General features: G+C 43.3%; 1 long non-coding RNA gene across 3 annotated transcripts; it reads right to left on the bottom strand.

The window, feature by feature from the left end:
• Window positions 1–4,238: 4,238 nt before the first annotated feature.
• LOC135568951 (uncharacterized) lies at window positions 4,239–7,786 on the bottom strand. Of its 3 annotated transcripts, XR_010462768.1 has the most exons (4): window positions 7,556–7,786; window positions 7,423–7,445; window positions 5,814–6,326; window positions 4,239–5,642 (listed from the first exon to the last, which is right to left on the bottom strand). It is a non-coding gene; the product is annotated as an uncharacterized LOC135568951 (long non-coding RNA). The 3 variants fall into 3 exon arrangements; XR_010462769.1 differs by lacking the exon at window positions 7,423–7,445; XR_010462767.1 differs by lacking the exons at window positions 7,423–7,445; window positions 7,556–7,786 and having other exon boundaries at window positions 5,814–7,411.
• Window positions 7,787–13,618: the final 5,832 nt, after the last annotated feature.

A 13,618-nucleotide genomic window follows, 5' to 3' on the forward strand; every position in this document is an offset into this window, starting at 1 on the left:
GCCCTGGTCTAAGTATTTTGTGTTTTCTTCATGTATTGGGTCAGGCCAGGGTGTGGCATAGAGTTTTTGTATTGTGGTGTGTTTTGTCTTGGGATTTTGGAATGTGTGTATAGTGGGATTGTAGCTTAGTGGGGTGTTCTAGGAGAGTCTATGGCTGTCTGAAGTGGTTCTCAATCAGAGGCAGGTGTTTACCGTTGTCTCTGATTGGGAACCATATTTAGGCAGCCATATTCTTTGGTTGTATTGTGGGTGATTGTCCTGTGTGTCTTGATGTCCTGGTTAGAGGTTAGTAGACACTTGTATAGGCTGTTTTCGGTTTTCGTTTTTGTAGTGTTTTGTTGTGTGTTACGTTTGTTTATTAAAGATGAATCACAATAGACACGCTGCAGTTTGGTCCGACTCTCCTTCACCATTAGAAAGCCGTTACAGAATCACCCACCACAGGACCAAGCAGCGTGTCAACAGGCAGGAGCCACAGGAGAAGCAACAGAGGCAGCAGCAGCAGGAGCAGCAGCAGCTACAGTGGGAGAGATTGCACTACCTGGAGAAATGGACATGGGAGGAGGTACTGGACGGTAAAGGACCCTGGGATCAGCCTGGAGATTATTGTCGCCCCAAAGCCGAGCTGGAGGCAGCAAAAGCAGAGAGGCGGCATTATGAGGAGCTAGCACGGCAGAGCGGATGGAAGCCTGAGAGTCAGCCCCAAAAATTTCTTGGGGGCTCACAGGGGAGTATGGCTACGCTAGGTAGGAGACCTACGCTAACTTCCTGTGGTTACCGGGGGGCTAGAGAGACCGGGCAGGCACCTTGTTATGCAGTGGTGCGCACGGTGTCCCCAGTGCGGGTGCATAGCCCGGTGCGGTATATTCCAGCTCCTCGTATCGGCCGGGCTAGAGTGGGCATCGAGCCAGGTAAGGTTGGGCAGGCTCGGTGCTCAAGAGCTCCAGTGCGCCTGCACGGTCCGGTCTATCCAGTACCACCTCCACGTAGCAGCTCCCCGCACCAGGCTTCCTGTGCGTGTCCTCGGTTCATTACCACCAGTGCCAGCACCACGCATCAGGCCTACAGTGTGTCCCGCCTGTCCAGCGCTGCCGGAGCGTCCCGCCTGTCCAGCGCTGCCGGAGCGTCCCGCCTGTCCGGCGCCGCTGCCGGAGCTTCTCGCCTGTCCGGCGCCGCTGCCGGAGCCTCCCGCCTGTCCGGCGCCGCTGCCGGAGCCTCCCGCCTGTCCGGGCGCCGCTGCCGGAGCCTCCGCCTGTCCGGGCGCCCGATGCGGAGCGTCCGGCGCCGCTGCCGGAGCCTCCCGCCTGTCCGGCGCCGCTGCCGGAGCTTCCCGCCTGTCCGGCGCTGTCAGAGCTACCGCCCCTCATGCCAGAGGCGCCAGAGCCCCTCATTCCAGAGGCACCAGTACTCCTCTGTTCAGCGCAGCCAGAGCTGTCAGCCTGCATGAAGCATCCAGAGCTGTCAGTCTGCCCAGCGCCGTCTGAGCTACCCGTCTGCCCAGCGCCGTCTGAGCCACCCGTCTGCCCAGTGCCGCCAGTCTGCCCAGCGCCGCCAGTGCCGCCAGTCTGCCCAGCGCCGCCTGAGCTACCAGTCTGCCCAGCGCCGCCAGTCTGCCCAGCGCCGCCAGTCTGCCCAGCGCCGCCAGTCTGCCCAGCGCCGCCTGAGCTACCAGTCTGCCCAGCACCGCCAGTCTGCCCAGCACCGCCAGTCTGCCCAGCGCCGCCAGTCTGCCCAGCACCGCCAGTCTGCCCAGCGCCGCCAGTCTGCCCAGCGCCGCCAGTCTGCCCAGCGCCGCCAGTCTGCCCAGCGCCGCCAGTCTGCCCAGCGCCGTCTGAGCCACCCGTCTGCCCAGCGCCGCCAGTGCCGCCAGTCTGCCCAGCGCCGCCTGAGCTACCAGTCTGCCCAGCGCCACCAGTGCCGCCAGTCTGCCAGGATCAGTTAGATCCGCCAGTGTGCCAGGATCCGCCAGTGTGCCAGGATCCGCCAGAAGTGCCAGTCAGCCAGGATCCGCCAGTCAGCCAGGATCCGCCAGTCAGCCAGGATCCGCCAGTCAGCCAGGATCCGCCAGTCAGCCAGGATCTGCCAGTCAGCCAGGATCTGTCGGAACCACCAGCCAGCCAGGATCTGGTAGATCCATTAACCTGCCTGAGATTCCTCTCACTCCCGAGCTTCCTCTCACTCCCGAGCTTCCTCTCACTCCCGAGCTTCCTCTCACTCCCGAGCTTCCCCTCAGTCCCGAGCTGCCCCTCAGTCCCGATCTGCTCCTCAATCCAGTGGGTTTCTGGGTGAGGACTACTAGGCCATGGTCTGCGGCAATGGTGGACTATCCAGGGACGCGAGGAGAGGGGACTAAAGACATTAATTGAGTGGGGTCCACGTCCCGCGCCGGAACCGCCACCATGGACAGACGCCCACCCGGACCCTCCCTATTTGTTTTGAGGTGCGTTCGGGAGTCCGCACCTTAGGGGGGGGGGGGTTCTGTCACGCCCTGGTCTAAGTATTTTGTGTTTTCTTCATGTATTGGGTCAGGCCAGGGTGTGGCATAGAGTTTTTGTATTGTGGCGTGTTTTGTCTTGGGATTTTGGAATCTGTGTATAGTGGGATTGTAGCTTAGTGGGGTGTTCTAGGAGAGTCTATGGCTGTCTGAAGTGGTTCTCAATCAGAGGCAGGTGTTTACCGTTGTCTCTGATTGGGAACCATATTTAGGCAGCCATATTCTTTGGTTGTATTGTGGGTGATTGTCCTGTGTGTCTTGATGTCCTGGTTAGAGGTTAGTAGACACTTGTATAGGCTGTTTTCGGTTTTCGTTTTTGTAGTGTTTTGTTGTGTGTTACGTTTGTTTATTAAAGATGAATCACAATAGACACGCTGCAGTTTGGTCCGACTCTCCTTCACCATTAGAAAGCCGTTACAAGGTGGGAGTACATTTACTTAACAAACACAAACACAGCCTTTTATCACTCATCTCTGTGCTCTTTATTATTTTACCACTGTTTTACTGCTAGTGTTTAACTGTAGGACGTGAGGCTTGTTGCTCTGAGGTTTCGTTTCTCCAGCAGACTGGAGAGAACATGAGGGTGTTGCCAGTTGTTATCGCTGTGCTGTAGAGTGCCGACTACAAAGCCTTAGCCTAAACCTTCCCCTCTATGGTTGAGGCATCTCAGACAATCTAGATATAACACAAAACATTTATCTAATTAGACTAACTATGTTTCAAATACATTAACTGGTGGCCTAATGGACACAATAACATAACATTTAAGACGAGTCTAACTGGTTCAATCTTCTCTCTTGTTTGAGTCAATATAATATATCTGAAATGTCCTCTTATAACCAAAAACAACTCTACTTGATGTTAATATTGTCTATTTATTTGTTCCACAGTGCTCAATAACTATTAGGTAAACATGAATACAGTCATCGTCCAATATGCTGAAAATGTGTGATACAAAACTTCCCTTGAGTTTCTGTCTGACACATCTTGGTAATTTTCCTCTCAACAGGTTGAGTCATGCCCGTGTGTACTTCTCTGGGAAAGGTAGTCAGATGACAAAACACCTGGTGCTCCGCTGATGCCCTGAGTTCCTCCCGACTGATGCATAATGTTATAACTATTACTAATGTATTACTGACTAAACAGCATTCTCTCTCTTACAAAAGGTTAAGGGTATAATATTATTCCTTGATGTGCATGGTGTCATCACTGATACATAGACATCATGGGATTTTGTTATTGCTTTACGATTGTCTTTGTTTTGAACAACATTTGAAATATTAACATGCATTTATCCTGTTCAAAATCTGGAAACGTACAAACTGGACCAGTGACAGAAGTGTTCTTGATTGTGTTAGGCTGTCCTCTCAAAACCGGTTTAAGGTTAACTAACATCAGATCAAAACATTCCACATTTCCTGTTTTGTTGTGGAAACAGTAGGAGTACTCTACAATTATTATTTTTTGCTGTTAGGGATCAACTCACACTGACATTTTATCTTGGCCCTCCATTCTTCACTTGTAAAGATGACCACTTAAACTTGGAATAAATAAATGAGTGAGTAGTGAGTCCTCTCTGTTACAGCATGGCTGTAATGCATCACCCAAGTAGGTGTTACTGGTGGTGGGAGTTTGAGTTCGCCCCAAATCCGGTTTTATTTCACTTTGAGATCAAATGTATTTTGCCAGAGAGATCTGGTCCAAGTTATAGCAGAAAACCTGAAGGAAACTAAAACATCCAACCAACTTTTAACAATTCTCATTTATTGATGGATTCAAAATATTTACAAGATAAGTTTGTGTCATAAAGAAACACAATGTTAGATAATCATGGTGCTGTCTGTTGTTTTAGTCCACTCTTTTAGCTGGGGTTTCACTGAATACATTCAAACAAGTTCAGTGTCACACCCTTTCTGCAGTTTCCTGTCACATCAGAAATGTGTTCATTTTCATTCCATTCATTTTCCACTGTGACACAAAGCACATGGCAGACTATTTAACAAGGGACAAAGTTGATAGCTTATTACAATTAAACATCCCCCAAAATAAATCAATTAAAAGTAAACAACCAAACACAAAGACCAAACCAAAAAGTAAAACAACTGTATTCCCAAGGTGGCTGCTTTTTATGTCTGTTATTAGTGGTAATAATTGTATTGTTTGTCCGAGCTGTAATTCACAACTCTCAGTGACAGAAACCATTTACTTGTGCATTATGACTCTGGCACAGTTGCCTTAATCACAGTTGAGTGATTAAAGAACACCATTGTTCTTGTAGTTTCCTCTGAAACTACCAAGTCAAACACAGCAAAAACACCATGTATAAAACCTGTGTGAAACAAAACCTAAATGTTTAAAAGCGTTTTCTGTCATTTTTCTAAGACATTTTCTCTTGTGTAGTGTACAAAACTCATATTGCTGCAGACATCCTGATCACATAATAGAAGTTTACACAGTCACAGTTTGCAGTTGGTTTGAAAATGACGGCCAAATGCACACTGTTCAGAGGTGCTAAGTAGACCTGCTAAGTAGCCATAAGAATCTGTTCCAAAGCTATTTCTGCCATTTCTCTAAGACCTCTCAGGTTTTCACTTGTGTAGTTGATTCCCAAAATCATGTTGCTCCTGACATCCTCATCATTGACAATAAGGTTACTCAGGCACTCCGTTTCGGCACAGTTTCCATAGGGAAAGTCATTTCTGTCCGTCTCAGGGTTTGCGAGAGAGAAAAGATCCCCACAGTTACTGCACGGCCTTCGGGCTTCATAACAATTGTTCTTGTGATTCCTGTAGAATGCTCTGCATTTTACGGTGCCAGGGAAGCTGATCCCGTTTCCGTGGTCATGATGTCTGAATGACAACACTGCATAAGACACATAGTCATGCCACACGTTTAGACATGACTGATTGATCATAATTCTCTTTGCTCTCTCCCCTCTGCAGGACAGGGATGCTCCATAGTACTTCACTGGTCTGAGGACTCCAGGGGTTTCGTTGTAGCACACAGCTATGACAGTAGCCTCCAGAGTGTAGTAGTTGGTGTAGTTACTCTCGCCTTTTATATTGGGGGGCAATTGCAATTCTTCCAGGAAACTTAGAAGATGTTCTTGTATTCTATCTTCGTCCTCATGACCACAACTCCTGACAGCCTGAAGACAAACAAAGTGAAACATGCAATATTCTACAAATGATAAGCTACATGGACAAGACATGTTTTATATAATGTGTTTTATTGTCATTGTTTGTTGTTAATTTTGTTGATGTGGAAATTGGTCAAGGACAAACGCTTCAGGTGAAATACATTCCATTTACACACTTACCAAAGTCAGAAGAATGGAAAATGGAGTCTGACGGGGTGGAAGCCTGTAATTGTTGAATGTCATTTTAAATTTTGTTTCTAAATCGTCCATCACATCTTGAGACTCAAAGAAGTCAGTTGGAAGAAGCCCGACCTCATGAATGTGACCTAAGAAAAAGATGCTATGAAGCAACTTTTAAAAGACATGAATAATTAATAACATAATTAATGAACAATGTATAACATAACAAGATCAATTAATAATGGTTTGTTCTGGAAACAATTCATTTGTAACCTGATGAAATGTATAGTAAACCAAAAATGTGCTAAATGTGTGAGAATGTATTTTAGGCGTTTGATTAGTGTATTTAATTAGGCGATGTGTACCTTTTTCACGTAATCTTCTATTCTGTCAACTCCCACCCACAGGGGACTATTCCAAAACTTTATAACCTGTCCAATAAATGCTGTTCCTGATGACTTTAAGCTTTCTTCATTTCTTTTCTTCCGTTTCAGATATGTAACTGTTGGTTTCCTAAAAGTGGTATTGTAAAGTTTAATAAAGATCACGTACAGTAAGTAATGATTGTATTTTAAATGCTGTTCAAACCCAATTCAAGCAGCCCTACTCCATTTGAGCTGTTATCCCATTTCCCCTCATAATGAGAAGGCAAGTTGTGTTTCTTTATTTTACACTGTCTTTGTTCTCTTCAGCACACAAATTGGCATTGTTTGTTAAAGTTGTGCAATTTTACTAGTTAAGCAATTTAACAACTCTGATCAACTGCGACACTAGGTAATTAACTATTTAACATTATTACAATAATTTGTAAAACAGCTTAACACAAATGAAATACTAAATTCTACAGCACAATAACCTAAAAAAATGTGCTTTTTACTCTGGATATAAATCTGAATGTTAACTACTTCTGAACAACTTAAAGGGATTGTTCAGCGTAATTACATTTTTAGATCGTTTGTTTTCTTAGCTTGAATGCAATATGTGAATAAGAACTAACTGTAATCCACAATTTGGTTTCAATTAACTAGCCACTGCTAACAAGTGACAGTTGGCACTACTTTCAAGTCAACCTCTCATGGGTATCGACTACCATGCTAGTCGATACCCATAGACTTTCAGTTGGCGAAACAACCTCTAACTTCCTTCATACTAGATGGACACAGAGACATAAACACTATATCTCCAAGTTCATCTGACTCTGGGGAAGTAGATAAAGGGCCTCATTGCCAAAATGCCTAGTATCCCATTAAATCATGCCATAATCATTGCAAAATAATGTAAAACCAAGTCATTGAGTGACAATCAATTTAAGAGATGATCTGGACATGACATTTAAAACATACTGAAAGGGGTAAAGGGAGGTCTTTTATTTTTTGGTCCTAAAATGCTTATTAGCATTAGTTGTAACTGGCTAGTTAATGAAATAAAAGTGTAGATTGCAGTCTGCCCTTGTCCATAGACTGCTTTCAAGATAAGGAAACACAACTAACTATTTTAATAATATCTACAATTATCTCACAAATGCAAAAATCATAGCATATATGTATAGATGTATATATTAGTCTATATTTATCTTACACTATCATAAGTGATCACAATTGACACTAACCTTTTTGTAGGTGGTACCTGCCTCTGTAAATAGAAAAATGACTTAATGTACAACTTAATGTAATATTAACATGGTATTAATAGTTATAATAAGATGATTCATATTGTAATTTGTATGATTGATTTCTACTTACGGAGCTGCTCATGATTGCCGTGGGTGCTGAAACCAAGCAAAATAATGACTGGGAGTTCAAATGTTTTAGGGCGGGGCACAGAAAAGAGGAGAAGGAAGAAGTAACATCCATACAGATTTTAACATGTTAACTTACTCAGCTGCAGTTATGTTTTTCTGTTGGATATTAAATCAATAGGCAAAATGACATTTTGACGTGGATCCGGAAAGCTAGTAGCTATTTTGTGCATGTTACACCTTCATACCTTAGTGCAGTGCTCACTGACAAGTAGTATTACAGATAGAAATTGTAACCCAGACACGTCACAGGGGCTATAAAGCTGAAACATGTCCTTACAACTATGGTAGTGAGAGGAAGTCGAGTTGTGCATGGGAGAGGAGGGAAGTAGGTGAAACTGGGCCCATATTCTGCTAATATTCTCATCGATGAAGCATCTGATCTCAATACATTTTTCTGTTCCCAGAAATATAATTTAATTTTTTTAAATTATAGGGGCGGTGTGAGGTCCAAAAAGGTGGTTTGTTGCCTGAGGGAAACACCATACCATAGAGGGTTACCAGTATGTTAAATGTGCAACCAGAGGGAAAAAACTATAGACCACCTTTACTACACACACAGAGACATCTACAAAGCTCTCACTTGCCCTCCATTTGGCAAATCTGACCATAATTCTATCCTCCTGATTCCTGCTTACAAGCAAAAACTAAAGCAGGAACCACCAGTGACTCGGTCAACATCATATTTTGGGATTTAGGCCTAATTCCCTGAGTGTGTTCCCCCGGCTCTCTCTCTCTCTCTCTTCCTGGCACACTGCCCATCTGACCAATGCCAGTCTATAGCTGTATCTACCTCAACAGAGTGAGACCTGCATCTAATCATAATGTAGGTTATAATACAGTCTCCATAAGCTTATTGAGTCCTCTGACCAGGAAGTACGTTACAGATTATTTATGATTTCTTAATGCTATGACTCATTCAAGTGGACGTGCCCTGCCATTAACCTTGATCCATGCAAATGCTATACAAGTCAAGGCTCGAAGTCAAATAGTGATGTTTATTTTCAGCGTAGTAATTCATATGCCCAATGAATAGCAACTGCCTGGATTTTGAAAAGACTTAAGAGGATCCAGTCAACATAAAATCTACTGTTTTCCATCATTAAATCATTTAACTCTCCTTATGGATCATTTAGATTCCTCAGGAAGTCTGGCTGCCTCCTTCTTCCGTATCATAAAATCTACTGTTTTCCATCATTAAATCATTTAACTCTCCTTATGGATCATTTAGATTCCTCAGGAAGTCTGGCTGCCTCCTTCTTCCGTATCAAGTGTTTATTGGGAGAATGTAAGAGGACCTGCAATGTGTTTTGTTTGAGATGGCTGCCTCGCTTCTAGTCCCACAAGCATTTCGCTACACTAGCAATAACATCTGCTCACCATGTGTATGTGATCAATACAATTTGATTTGATAAGAAAATTTGGAATATAGCTTCCCGTTCTTACAAGATGTCAGTGATATGAAAGGACGAGACACAGTATGTCATACTTAACTGTAAAGTGCTTTTTATATTTTCATGGGCCTCATCAGGTAGTAGAACACTGTAATCTTTTAAATCCTGCAAATGCCACCTGCTATTTCATAAGGCCAATGCCAAGAGACACTAATATTTCATCAGGAGTGCTGTGCTATCAATGATGCGGATCAGAGGGCCAGTTTAGCCTGTGGAGCCAGTCTGCTCTGCATGGAGACATAGATACTCCAGGGTTGTGTTCATTAGGCACCAAATGGAAGAAAAACAGACTGAAACAGGGACAGATTGCCTGGAATTGTCCAATAAGAAGCTCAATTTATTTTTGCTCCGTTGCATAATGTAAAACGTTTTTTTTGTTACATACCCTAATGAGCATAACCCAAGGCTGAGTGCTGAGCACACCCACACGTTCCCATGGTGACTCACCTATGAGCTCATCTCTGGTGCCGAGTTCACAGAGTTCACAGTTATGTCTTGTCCTGCTTGGCTTTTGAAAGAAATAGAGTATCTACAAGGTAGAATTGATTCCGATGTTTCTCTGCTAGTAGCAGTATCTGGTCAGTACAGGGACTGTGAAGGCCTCTTGGGTTGTATCTCTTCTTTATTAATTTCATTCTTCCATCGTTTTGGGTGGTTAGGATCAGGGATGATGTCAGTGTTATTTTTACTAGATTTTAAACAAAAGATACAACAGATAGCTTCTCATTTGGAAATTCTGGGACACATGAGAAAGTGTCAGTCACCCATTGTTGGCTAAGTAAATGTCTCTCTAAACAGCCTATGTGTATTTCGTTAAAGCTGTTAGTATGAGCAAACTGATACTGAAAACATTGCCTGCAGTGTCAGTTTCTTTTTTAAACTCACTTCACTGCTTCTGTCTGTCTGTCTGTCTGTCTGTCTGTCTGTCTGTCTGTCTGTCTGTCTGTCTGTCTGTCTGTCTGTCTGTCTGTCTGTCTGTCTGTCTGTCTGTCTGTCTGTCTGTCTGTCTCATCTCACAGCATGGCTGGTGTACTGAGTGTATTGTATGGGTTTGTGCCATTACTTTCTGTAATTGAGAGAAGAGATGGTTAGTTGAGATAAACCATGTCATACTGTACACTCATAATTGTAAACTGTAAATGTGCAATATCATTTGGAACCATGCCAAGTAGATTCTGTCATCACACTGCGTTCTCTCTCTTTCTCTCTCAATTTTCTATTGCTTTATTGGCATGACATATCAATGTACATATTGCCAAAGAGTACTTTGGAAATTATTAATTAACAATATCAATAAAAACATAATTAAACATAATATTTCAAGATTGCCACAAACAGGACAATCAGTAAGAACAGTAATCAAGTGTGGGGGGATGGGGTTGTTTTTTACTAATGAGAATGAGAAGATGAGAAAATAATGTAATAACAGGAAGATGTGAAGGTTGGAAGGTCTAACAGACAATGCCTCTCTTTATGGCCTCTCTCTCTGTGTGTGTCTGTCTGTCTCTCTTTCTCTCTGTATCTCTCTCTTTCTCTCACTCACTCTCTCTGTCTCTCTCTCTCTCTGTGTCTGTCTCTCTTTCTCTGTCTCTCTGTATCTCTCTCTTTCTCTCACTCACTCTCTCTGTCTCTCTCTCTCTGTGTGTGTCTGTCTGTCTCTCTTTCTCTCACTCTCTCTGTCTCTCTCTCTCTGTGTCTGTCTCTCTTTCTCTGTCTCTCTGTCTCTCTCTCTCTGTGTGTGTCTGTCTCTCTTTCTCTATGTATCTCTCTCTTTCTCTCACTCACTCTCTCTGTCTCTCTCTCTCTCTGTGTCTGTCTCTCTCTCTCTTTCTCTCACTCACTCTCTCTGTCTCTCTCTCTCTGTGTGTGTCTGTCTGTCTCTCTGTATCTCTCTCTTTCTCTCACTCTCTCTGTCTCTCTCTCAATTCAATTTCAATGTAAGGGCTCTATTGGCACGGGAAACATATGTTTCCATTGCCAAAGCAGTGAAATAGATAATAAACAAAAGTGAAATAAACAATAAAAAAATAACAGTAAACATTACACTTCCAAAAGTTCCAAAAGAATAAAGACATTTCAAATGTCATATTATGTCTATATACAGTGTTGTAATGATGTGCAAAGTGTTAAAGTACAAAAGGTCAAATAAATAAACATAAATATAGGTTGTATTTACAATGTGTCAGCGTATGCGCTACTGGTGTTGAAGTCAGGCAGGAGAGCAGAGAGTTGTGATCAGACTTTATTTGGGCAGAAGCACAACAAACGGACACAACAGCATCAAACCTCCAGCCAAAAAGCAAAAGAGAAATGCGCAAAATAGCGTCACAAAACAAACGCAATAATCCAACCTCCTATGGGTTACACAATAATACCCAGGGGGGAAACAACCAGCCTGAACATGTAACAAAAACAACAGAGGAATATATATACAATGTGATTAGGGAATGTAAACCAGTTGTGCGGGGAACAAGACAAAACAAATGGAACAATGAAAAATGGAGCGGCGATGGCTAGAAAGCCGGTGACGTCGACCGCCGATCGCCGCCCGAACAAGGAGAGGAGCCGACTTTGGTTAAAGTCGTGACACAATGGTGTTTGTTCTTCACTGGTTGCCCTTTTCTTGTGGCAACAGGTCACAAATCGTTCTGCTGTGATGGCACACTGTGGTATTTCACCCAATAGATATGGGAGTTTATCAAAATTGGATTTGTTTTCAAATTCTTTGTGGGTCTGTGTAATCTGAGGGAATATGTGTCTCTAATATGGTCATACATTTGGCAGTTCCTACCTCACTTTATGGGCAGTGTGTATATAGCCTGTCTTCTCTTGAGAGCCAGGTCTGCCTTCAGCGGCCTTTCTCAATAGCAAGGCTATCCTCACTGAGTCTGTACATAGTCAAAGATTTCCTTAATTTTGTGTCAGTCACAGTGGTCAGGTATTCTGCCACTGTGTACTGTATGTTTAGAGCCAAATATCATTCTAGTTGTGTGTCAAGTAATTATATTTTTGTTTTCTCGTGATTTGGTTGGGTCTAATAGTGTTGCTATCCTGGGGCTCTGTGGGGTCTGTTTGTGTTTGTGAACAGAGTCCCAGGACCAGCTTGCTTAGGGGGGCTCTTCTCCAGGTTCATCTCTCTGTAGGTGATGGCTTTGTTATGGAAGGTTTGGGAATCACTTCCTTTTAGGTGGTTTTAGAATTTAACGTCTCTTTTCTGGATTTTGATCAGTAGCGGGTATCGCATCTGCATGCATTATTTGGTGTTCTACGTTGTACACTGAGGATATTTTTTCAGGATTCTGCATGCCGAGTCTCAATTTGGTGTTTGTCCCATTTTGTGAATTCTTGGTTAGTGAGCAGACCCCAGACCTCACAACCATGAAGGTCTCTCTCTCTCTCTCTCTCTCTCTCTCTCTCTGTCTCTCTCTCACTCTCTCTCACTCTCTCTCTTTCTCTGTCTCTCTCTTGCTCTCTCTCTCTTTCTCTCTCTCTCTCTCTGTCTCTCTCTCTAGCTCACTCTATCTGTCTCTCTCTTTCTCTATCTCTCACTGTCTCTCTCTTGCTCTCTCTCTCTCTTTCTCTCTCTCTGTCTCTCTCTCTCTCTCTCTCTAGCTCACTCTATCTCTCTCTCTCTTTCTCTATCTCTCGCTGTCTCTCTCTTGCTCTCTCTCTCTCTTTCTCTGTATCTCTCTCTCTCTCTCTCTCCCTCTCTCTCTCTCTGTCTCTCCCTCTCTTTCTCTCTCTGTGTCTCTCTTTCTCTCACTTTCACTTAATGCCTTCTCCATTTCCTTTTCCTATTATCTGTCTCTTGCCAGTTGTTCCTCTGCTATCTCTCAATATTTTTATGTAATATTTTTTCTCTGTGGAATTTACCATAGACATAAATCTACTCACTGTGTGACTCATCTTTTTTGCAGGGTTATGATCATCTTGCACTATCCCTTTAATTGGGAGATGTACTGTATATCCCCCACTATCTCTTTAATTAGTAGATGTATATCTAAGTGCAACAGAGCAGTGGCAGGCTACTTAAGGATATCAATGTCTCTAATGGTTATACTCTGGTGTGCTGTTTGGCTGAGTTACATGAGTTATATACAATGACTGCATCCTCCATAGAAAACGACTTGCACTAGTTCTATGGCCCAGTCATAAACAGCAGCCACTGAAACCAAAACAGAATAAAAGCATCTCACACAACAATGCTGATCAGACATACAGTCTACAAACAATGTACTTAGGCAAAGCTAGAGAGCTCATGCAGGAAATTACATATACCACATTCTTCTAGTCTTCTGTTGCTTTCGTCATGTTTTGACCACAGGCTCTGCCTTTTCCAGTTTAGGTTGAATTTACTGCGACCTGTGCTGATGTTGGGGACCGACTGTAAAACAGAATATAGGCCCTAAAGGCCTAGAATGACGCTAGAATGTGCTTCACATCACTCTTTCTTGGCTCCCTTGTATTAAAGCTACATTTCATGCAAACATACTGAGCCACATCAGAGTCTTTTTAGGACAAATACTTACAGGAAGTTATACCATATCTTGTTA

This window comes from Oncorhynchus nerka, unplaced genomic scaffold (genome assembly GCF_034236695.1).
Source record: "Oncorhynchus nerka isolate Pitt River unplaced genomic scaffold, Oner_Uvic_2.0 unplaced_scaffold_1308, whole genome shotgun sequence".
Lineage (NCBI taxonomy): Eukaryota > Metazoa > Chordata > Actinopteri > Salmoniformes > Salmonidae > Oncorhynchus > Oncorhynchus nerka.